Here is a 10,236-nt window from a genome sequence, read left to right as displayed (position 1 = left end):
TTTTTTTAAACCTGATGTGCAGATAAAATGGTGCTTCTTTAGACGAAAAATAAAAGCTCACTTTGAAGCTAAAACTGAACCCTGTAGAGCAGAGGTCTTAGATTAAAATTCAGCAAGTGCCTGCAAAAGTTATCTCCAGCAAAGGTCCATAATATATATCAGTAAATTCTCTTTTATTGACCGTTGTGCTGGTTTTAATCTGACCATATTTATACCTCACTCTGCAGAGAGAAGCAGAGGGAAACCAAGGGACAGTTGTGAGCATTACTGTAAATGCTGGAAAAGCTGTGCCACCTAAAATGAATTACTGTAATGTGGGAAAGATTAGCAGAAGAAAATGATCAAATGCTGGAAAACTTGCACTGCTGCACTAAAATGAATTAAGGTAAATTGTAGAAAAGCTGTGCTGCCTAAATTGAAAAAGTGGAAATGTGGGGGAAGCTACGCTACTTAAAATGAATTACTGTAAATGTGGGAAGGGGTGCACTGTGTAAACTGAATTACCATAAATGTAGGAAAAGCTGTACTGCCTAAAATGAATGAAGGAAAATTGTAGAAAATCTGAGCTGCCTAAAATAAATTTCCATAAATGTGTAAAAAAAAAAAACCCTGTAAAGCCTAAAGTGAATTGCTGGGAAATGTGTGCAAGTAAAGCACCCCCACACACAGATCTGGGTCCAGATCCCGACCGCAGTCCGCCACTTGGAAACCCCTGTAGAGGATTAGAACGCAGCAGACACTGTGCATTCAGGAGAGGGAATCTTTTTTTTTTTAATTAATGGAACTAATGCACCTGGACCGAAGTGTGTTTGTGTGCACGGCCGTGCATGCTGGCAGGTTCTCATTCAGCCTTGCCTCTTAGTGCCCTGTCACCAGATGGGAGCTCGCATTAGACATGTGTGCACACGTGTGGTGGGGTTGGGGGGTATTTCCCAAAAACCCAAGCATCAGGCCTCTTTTTGTCCTCTCGCCTGTCACCGATGGCTTCACAGTGGGGTGACTTACACTCTCCAAATCTCATTAAAAAGTGAGAAAAGGGGGGAGGGCTTTCATGTCTAATGGGTAACGTACAGCAGGTCTGTGTGTTTTAAGACAAATTTTTCCTTTGTAGCAGATTTTGCTTGAAAAAAATGAAATAAAACAACCAACTAAGAGGTGGACCACACTCCAAACACATTTCCTCTGATGATTTATTGATTTGATTTCATACTATCAGCACTTCATGTCCTCCTGATTTCATTAGCCACAGTGATGTGACACATCTGATAGAGAGGTCTCAGAGCAGAGGGATAATAGAAGGAAGACACTATCACAGCCTGCCCTTTTGTTGTGCTTTTAGAGAGTGGTCTCTGTACACCCACCCTTATCTCTGACCAATAAATCCATTCTCCACGGCTGTCACTTGCGCTCAACAGTAATAATCCTGATAAAAACATTTGCTAAACAATCTTAATCCTCCTCCGAACAGGCCTCCTATTATCTCATGTTAAACTATTTGCTGTAATTGCTGCTATGAATGGCTCAACAACAGGCCCATTGTGCACCCTGCAATTTACCCATTAGGGTCAGAAATTGCTTTAAAATTGCAGGCGATTGCTTCTCATCTGCTGCCGAAACCAAACGTTCGCTTTGCACTTTAAAAAAAAATTTCCGCATTCCACTCGCTGTCATTCAAGTTTTTTTATCAAGAAGATAATGACACTCATTTGAGTTAATGCCAAGCTTTACATTTTGTGTTGTTGAGTGATAAAATATTGATGCGTGGTACCTTTAAGTGCTGAGCCTGTGAGCATAGGCACCCAGGGACAAGTGTGTGAGAGAAAGCGGGTCAGACAATAAACAAATGGGAGAAAACCCACAGGAGACGCTGCTCTGATGTTTGCTTGAAAAAGGGATCATAGGAAAACATACAGCCTTTACATGAAGCTACAAGTCCCACTAGTTTTACCTCTCAACAGGTTAATTACAACAAAGACCTGTTTTTTAAGGACTGCATTTTTGTTATTGTATAAAAAGCTTTTTAAACCAATAATGTCATACCAAATTTTTAATTTAGTTATTAATACTAATCTATTAAAACACCTTTAATGATAAATATATATTTCAAATTAAGATGCTAACTAGCATACAGCTGCAGCTAATTAATAGGCTAATATTTGCTAGTATTTCTCACAACTAGGAATTACAATCACTGACATCATACCAGTTTAGAACAGTGTTGCATCACTTTCTTTTCCTCAAAAAGCCTCCTTTTGGGTGAAATCGAATGTAAAAATATTTATGACAAATAGAAATAATAGCAGAGTCAAGCATCAAAGTTTCTCCATTGTATTTTGCACACCAAATACTTTCAAAATGTTCCTATTTACATTTTTATATTTCACTAAAGTAAAAGATCCAAACCATCTGTTACTGGTTACACTGTCTTAAAAGATACTAGATAAATATTATGTAATTAGTTTATTGTAACCTCAACTCTGAACAGACACCAAAATTGAAAAATAAACAACTTAATGAAGACAGAGTGACAGAAATACAGTATTCAATATATTTCTCTCTTTGACACATCAGGCCACTAGTTGGTGTTGTTTATCCAAATTAATGAACTTCAATTCATATCTATGAAAGTTTTATCTAATGCTGCTGATTATTGATTGGTTTAAAACACTTAAAAGCTTCGAAGCAATGCTGTAGTTTTATTTAATGCTGTTTTATTAGCAAACACCTCAGGAGTTGCATTTTCCACCAATCAGTGAGGAATGGTTTTCAGCCGAAAGGGGCAGAAGCGTTGCTCAAAGGTTAAAGTCAGCAAGCCACTGGGCTGCGACTGTTGGCAACTAGTTGACCAACATGATTCACAAGGAAGTCTCCAAAGTGTTTCAAAATTCTTTCTGGGGTTTTTTGATTTTGAACATCTTCAGCCCATCTTGAGTATTCTGACAGCAGTCGGTGGACAACAAAACAACTTGCAAGGGCTAGAATACAGTTCTGCAAGCTGTGCACACAAAAATAAGCTATGATTTTCAAAAAATCAGCTGAGCAAAATGCAGCTGTTGGTTGCAAACACTCAGATTCAGTAAAACTGAAGTTAATTCACCGATTTTTCTGTGCAGTTTTCTCCAGCAGTCTTAGCCAATTAAAATTGTACATTAGTATCTGGAGGTGTTGATCTAATGTAATTTGGCTAGTTAACTCGTCACTAGTTTATTGGTTGCTGTTTTGTTTATTTCTTTTTGTCCCAAACCTTGTCTTTGTTTTTTCCAGTGTTTTACACAGGTGATGTAGTATTAGCCCACTGTGTGACATTATTAACTGTCCACGTAAAACACAGTGACTTAAAGCTCCTATAAACTTTTATGAGCTTCATATTGACATCAGTAAAATGACTAAATAACGTCTTTAAATTTTTAATAAGTTAGGTAAAGCTAGAAAAAACGAGTTGTATTAAAAGGTTCAATAAAATGATCTTTCTTTCATGAACTTCCTTTGTTATCTGAGGCTCGCTCTCCCTCCCTTGTGTTCCTCCTCACTCTGTCACTGCTGCATGGTGACTCAGACTCTGCAGAGGTGCTACATCTGAATGATACGCTGGATGAGTCACACACACAAATCAGACGCCGTCCATCTCTGGAAAGTTTCTGCATTTAAACAAGAGCACAGTCTCTGCACAGACACAGATTTGTCTTTATGGACACTGGCTGTTTACCTACTGGAGCTGCAGCAGATTTGACTCTGCAGACAGCGAGCTGTCATGATCAAAGTATCGGACGCTCATTTTCAGACTCTCCTCTGCACCTCCACAGTACATAAACAAGCAGGTTTTAATGGTCTTCTCTTCACACTGCCCTGACCACTGCTGCACAAGAAGAGTGCACGCTCACTGTGAAGCTGTCAGTCTGCTGCTCCTTTGAGAGAAAACACTGCTCTTCATCCTCTCACTCTTTCTGTCCATCTGTCAGTCTTTCCTCCTTCTGCTCAATCAGAATTGGCAGACATGGTGTTTGAAACCACTTTAACACCCAATTCTTCCTCTGACGCACACACAAATACATGCAAAGTCCTTGCTGGAGAGGCTTCAGCAAGTCAAGCTCAACAGCTCCCAGACAGCAGTGACTAAAACTAACATATATGCAAGCAATGTGGTAATTTAAGGTACACAACACAGAAAGTTACAATCTTTTTTATTTAATACTGCCTTTAAGAGGCATAACTATTTAACTAACTGCATCAGTACATGCTCAGATTAAAGGACTCTTTCTTTTCTGATACATACACATCTATATAAATACATTAAATCTTGACCATTACAGTCCTAAAACCACTTTAAGTCAAAGGCAAATTTCAAAACTAGCAGCAAACTTTCACAGGTCATGATTACCTTTCTTCATCAGTCACACTGATTCTTCAAACATCTGTTTTCTCACATCCATGCAAAGAATATTTCATATAAAATAAAGTGAGGAACAGTTTCTCCATAAAATCATTCAGGAATCAATGAAGTTCTGAATGACTCCTTCTGATATAACCACAACATTTCATAAAGTAAGCAAATGATTTCTCATTTTCTCCGCCTGCAGTTCTGCAGAAGACTTACAACGCAAATCTAACAGAGTCAGTGAGATCAGCTCTAAATATCTGGAGGGGATCTGAAAATGATTCATTTCTGAATTAACAAGATAGAAAAAATTATTGCATTTTAGTTGTTGTTTATGGACTGTCTGCTTTCTTCGCTAGTGCCATTTATTATGACCAATTTTGCCCCTTTTGGTTTAACTACAACAAGTTTCATATAGTTTGTTTATAGAGTTTTTAATATAAATAAAATTGACTGTTATTGTCACATCTTTTAAATGTATTACATCTGATCAGTGATTTAGCTCGCTATTTTTTCACGTCAGTATAGCTTTGTGAAACATCTGAAGGATTTATGTGTTAAATTATTGGTTGAACATAAAAGATGAACAAACCGGCAGGTCTAGAAAATAAGGCCAATTTAGAAAAGCTTTAAACCTGCACTCCAACCAGCGGCCAGCAGAGGGCGACTATAAGAGAACGACTTCCATGTAAGTTCTGACTTTTTACAGCTTGATGCTTTAATAAATACGGCAGGATTTTTAAAATTCTAGTTTTATTAAACTATAGGTATAGTTTCAAACTCTGACAAGTTGTTACCCAGTGATTCACAGACAAATTAATAATTTGTAAAGTTGACTTTCAAAGGAGCATGTTAGCAACAACTATTTTTTTTAACATTTTTTTTTTTAACATGTCAGCACATTATGTCACTATATAAATAAGCAAAATTAGAAATATTTCGATGCATTATTGAAATAATTTAAAATTTTCTGGAAAACAAAGATGTTATGAGCAGAGGGAGCAGAGGGGTTGTAACAGATGATGAAGGAAAATTCTTTTTCACGTCAAAGCTGATGCATAATTGCAGGTGGTGTCCAGTCTTTAGATGGAGGGTTTCAACGCTTGTTTTTGTTTTATTCCACTTGTTTTTTTCATTGCAACTTTTACTTAAAAGGGACAAGTCTTGTTAAAAGTTCACCTTCAGAAATTTATTGAACATTTCACAGTATACAGTATTTCAGCCACTTTTAACGATTACTACTCATATAAAACAAAGGATTCAATATTTTGAGATGCTTTATTTAACACATTTTTTTGTAAACATAAATTTATGATAGTGAAGGATTTAGACATTACAGTGATATCGGTCCAACTCTGCTCGTGTAGATCTTTGTGTATCTGCGTGTATTATTTTTGTATGTCCTTGCCTATTTTCTCTTCTTTTCTCCATCTTTTGTCCCAGGTTTCAATTCTGAGATGAGTTTCTATGGAGACCAGGACACGCGTGTAAAAAGGAAAAAAAGGTGAAAAAAGAGAACTGTGGTTGTCAGGAGACACCTCAGGACCTTGAGATTGGAGCTGAAAGAGTGAGAAAACAGAAGACATTTTCCACATTTTCTCATCTAACTCTAATATAATTCACACAGTCTCAATGCAGACACAAAGACTCACATTCAAGCAGTTTTCTCTCTGAGAAGGATTACAGTTTATCAACAAACACAATGCAACATATTTGCTCATATTCTCCTCATTTAGGTAAACCTTTTCCTATCATCACACAGGGGTGACAGTGATCTCTCTTGTGTTGACAGGGGTTAAGAGACTCGCCAGTGATAATACAGCCGTTTCAGGCACTCCATCACCTGATAATTGCATTACTCTGGTACTCCATTGCTTCTACTCGGTCCCGGTAATCTCGTTAAAATCCAAATGATTGGAATGGCAGTGACAGAGACGAATGACGACGAGTCGGCTGCTGTGGAGCCGAGCCCTCTCCATGTCTGACTAAAGGTTTTGAAGTGCATTAAGCCTTTGTCAGGTAACCATGGAGCTGCATAGGCATACAGCTCTGAAAAGGAGAGAAAATCCCTTTCAGTTCCAGTCAAAGAAAAAAACCCATTTGCTATTTGCAGTTTTAGGAAGAAATAAAAACCTGCATTTTAAAAAAATATATATATATATTTAATTGATATAGTTGAATATAAAAATATAACACCACATCACAATAGCTGCACCCCTCTTCACTTAAAGTAAAAATGGCTCCCCTTTTTCTTTTTCAGTCTTTCTTCCAGGCTTTGAGATGAAGTCGCTATGCTGCCCTCTGGTGGCCAAATTTGGGACTCCTTTAAATCCTCACATTGCACATAGGTTGTTTTTTTTAAAAGGCTTACAAAAACAGCCACACATCACTGTAAATGTGGCTGTTTCCCTTCCTTTGTTTCCTGCTGTAAACTGAAAGGTGAAGTGAAGTAATTTCCAGACTAGCTCCAGATTCTGGCACTCGGTGTGACGGGTAGTTTAATTAAAGTAAAGGTCTGCCCTGCGGCGACTGACTGCCTGGCCTGCCAGTCTGAGTCGAGGTAACCAGAATTCATTTTTCATCACTAGGGACGACTGACACATTATTTAATAATCAGTTATATGAGCACCTCAACACCACACACCCACCGACAGGCTGTGACTGGGAGACAGGTTCCATATTTTAAAAGGATTACTACAGAGACAGTAAAATGATATTATTAAAATCAAAGTAAATTACTCTTAGATGAGAATATAATAGCTGACATTCGGCTCAAGTTTAAATTCCCGACTCAGTAGGGTCAGTGGTTCTGCTGGCAGAACCAGACTAAAGATGACTGGCAATCTAGGTAGTTTTTCAAGGGTTAGTTTACAAGCAGATATGTCAAGACGTTCTTGTTGAATTCAAAGAGTTTTACTTCAAGTGAAATATTTTGACCAACTTTGTCAACTATGCTCAAAACTCATCATCGAAAAAAATAGAAAAAAGCCCTAAAAGGGTCTTCCAACATAACAAACTTAAACCATATTGTTTTACATAAGTAGGCTAAAATCTACAGACCAAAATAGTTAGATACATGCTGTGACTGGCAGTGAGCTATGGTTAGGGTTAGGGTCCCAGGTTTAAAATCCCGGACGAGCCCCCATTTCTCACAGACCGACAGAGACAAAAAGGGGAGACAAGACAGGTTCGTATGCCCCAAAATACGCATTTCTATGTAAGTGTCAAAAACAAACACAAACCAAAACCTGGAACTGCTGCTCCAGGGAGTGAGAGGAAGAGAGACTGATTAAAAGCAACTTAAATAACCTCTGTAGGAGCCAACACAGGTGTTCCCAACCTGTTCAAACATTGGAGAAGAAGACAGCAGGGTGTAACAATACTGTCATAAATTGAATAAACCTTTGTGACTGTGGCATTTAAAAAAACAAAACAAATTGTGTTGGTTAGCATAGCACACAATTGTCTGAATTTAAGGTGTGGCCCTTTGATTGCTTTAGGTCATTCAGCACTATCGTCATATTTTTTAAAAAAAATCTTGTTGGACATATTCCATCACCATGCAACTTTGATCAGAACAAAGCTGTATGGACAATTATTGAATGAAAGTCACATGAGTATTGACATTTAGGGTGTTTTTTTAAAAGCAGGATTCTTTATATTGTATGTGAAACTAACCTTTAAACAGTTTTGTTTTGTTGAAACTTTAGAAAATGATAAAATCAGCTTTTCAACGCTGAGTCATGGTGAAAGTTTTTCAAGATACAAGAGGACAAAAACAACATTAGAAATTCTAGACTTTTATGTTGGAGATTAGATGCTCTCTGCTTTCACATCTTTAAGTCCATATCTTTGTTAGAAATGCAAATCTTTATTAGTTTAGTCATCTGTAAACCTACTTTACTCATTCCTTATGTTCCTGCAGAACCAAAGGAGAAATTATGCAATATCTGAAGATGAATAGTTCATCTTGACTGGCATTTTGAAATGATAATATTGAAGCCAATGTTCAAGAAAAGCAGATAAAAATGTAGCTTAACATGCACAAAATGTATATATTTAGGGTTATTTTATGATCTAGACTTATTTGGAAAAAAGTTTAAAAAAAAAGAACAGCAATGTGTGTGACAGACAAGAATAAAACACTCAGTTTTATCCAGACACCTCATACTCCCTCAAAATGAGATCTGCTCTAATCTGACAGAATGATAAAACACTTGTGAGTCTCTAATAAGTGTGTCCCCATCTGACGGGCCTCAGGTCCTCTTGACCCAGGGGACCAATTTGAGTGTTGCACAGCACATGGTGCTCTGCAGAATTATCCACCCCACCACCAAAGGGAGGGGCAGAGGGGGGTACAAGATGAAGGGGGATTTAGGGTTTAGTTGTCTTGGCAACCTAAGATGCCATCTGTCATGTGTGTGCTGATCCACATCGTGTAGCTGAGACATTGTTTTAATTTAATCATATTTTCAACACCAGACAGACCCTCCTGTTAAAATGCAAACTCAAACAGCAGAGAAATGTGACAAAACCAAAATGTGGCTTATTATCTTTGCCTTCCAGGACTCCGATGGAAATAATTTTTCAGAACAAAGCAACAACAATCTGTTTAAAAAGTATGACTGAGACGGATGCATCCAAAGCGACCGCCAAAGAAGTACTCATACAGTAATTTCCTGACAAGGAAATGTAGAATAACACCAGCTTTTCACTTAAAGGAAACCAGCGTGTTGTCTGGCTTCAATTCACAATCAAAGCTGTCATCCAGATGCCGATTCTATTTATTTATTAACTCTGCGGGTGCTTCTGAGTCATTGTCAGATAGAGTTTAACAGGCCTTTAAAACATCATCAGCATGTTCACCGTACCGTGCCTGCTCGGAAGCTCACTTAGCTTTTTAAACCAGGAACAGGATGTGATTCATGCTGGATGTGCTCCCCAACTCAAAACCAACCAGAGAAAAAAGGAGATGAGTATAAATTAGAAAATGATTTGAGGAAATTTAATCTTGAATGACAGCAGCACGTAATGAGAGTAAAACATTAACACACACTTTCATTTGGATTCACGGTGGCGTAGCTCAGATGAATACTAAGGAGGAGCAGATCAGTGGGGAGGTGTACTTATGGAGGAAGAGGGGAGTGTCTGATGAAGGCAGAGACGTGAGGGACTTGTCCCCCGGGGGTGGAGGGTGGGGGCTGCAAATGAACCAGAAGTCACACCTGAGACGGAGCCTCGAACACAAGGGCAAGGAATCAAAATGTTGAGTTTGGCTTTTAGCTGATTAATTAAGGTCCCAAAGCTGCTTTCTGTCATTATTTTCAGATAAATTAAAAAATAACATTTTTGAAAGAAATCTAATGGTTTAAGCCCAGGTTGCAGGTTGTAAAGGAAATGCCAAATCTGTGGCGACCTCTGCAGAAGGGAGCAGCTAAATGAAAAACAACAACATTCTGTGCAACAATGCTCATTATCAGCTTCAATTAAATCCATTTTTATTACCCTAAATGTGTCGGGTTTGGGTGATGGTTCTTCTAATAAATTGTTAATAATCAAAGAGTTGTTTGCCAGAGCTGGAATGGGAAAAAATAGTTATGTTGACGCAAAAAAATTAAGATAAATGTCAGTTTTAAAAAAAGTTTCTGTCCAAAGGTTTATAGCTGGAATATACAACTCTTTGCTTCCTGTTTCTAAAACTGTTTTATTATCATTAATTTTGTGTAAAATCCTCCTTTTTGCACATCATTCAAAAGAACTGAAGTGCTCAGCCTGTTTGTATGGTTAGGTGCTGTCCAGGATAGTTTTCTTAAACAAATTAAACAAATTAGATCCACTGATGATATCCGCTTTGTTGATGG

Source organism: Kryptolebias marmoratus, linkage group LG15, assembly GCF_001649575.2.
Source record: "Kryptolebias marmoratus isolate JLee-2015 linkage group LG15, ASM164957v2, whole genome shotgun sequence".
NCBI classification, from domain to species: Eukaryota; Metazoa; Chordata; class Actinopteri; order Cyprinodontiformes; family Rivulidae; genus Kryptolebias; species Kryptolebias marmoratus.
Note: the sequence above shows the minus strand (reverse complement) of the source record.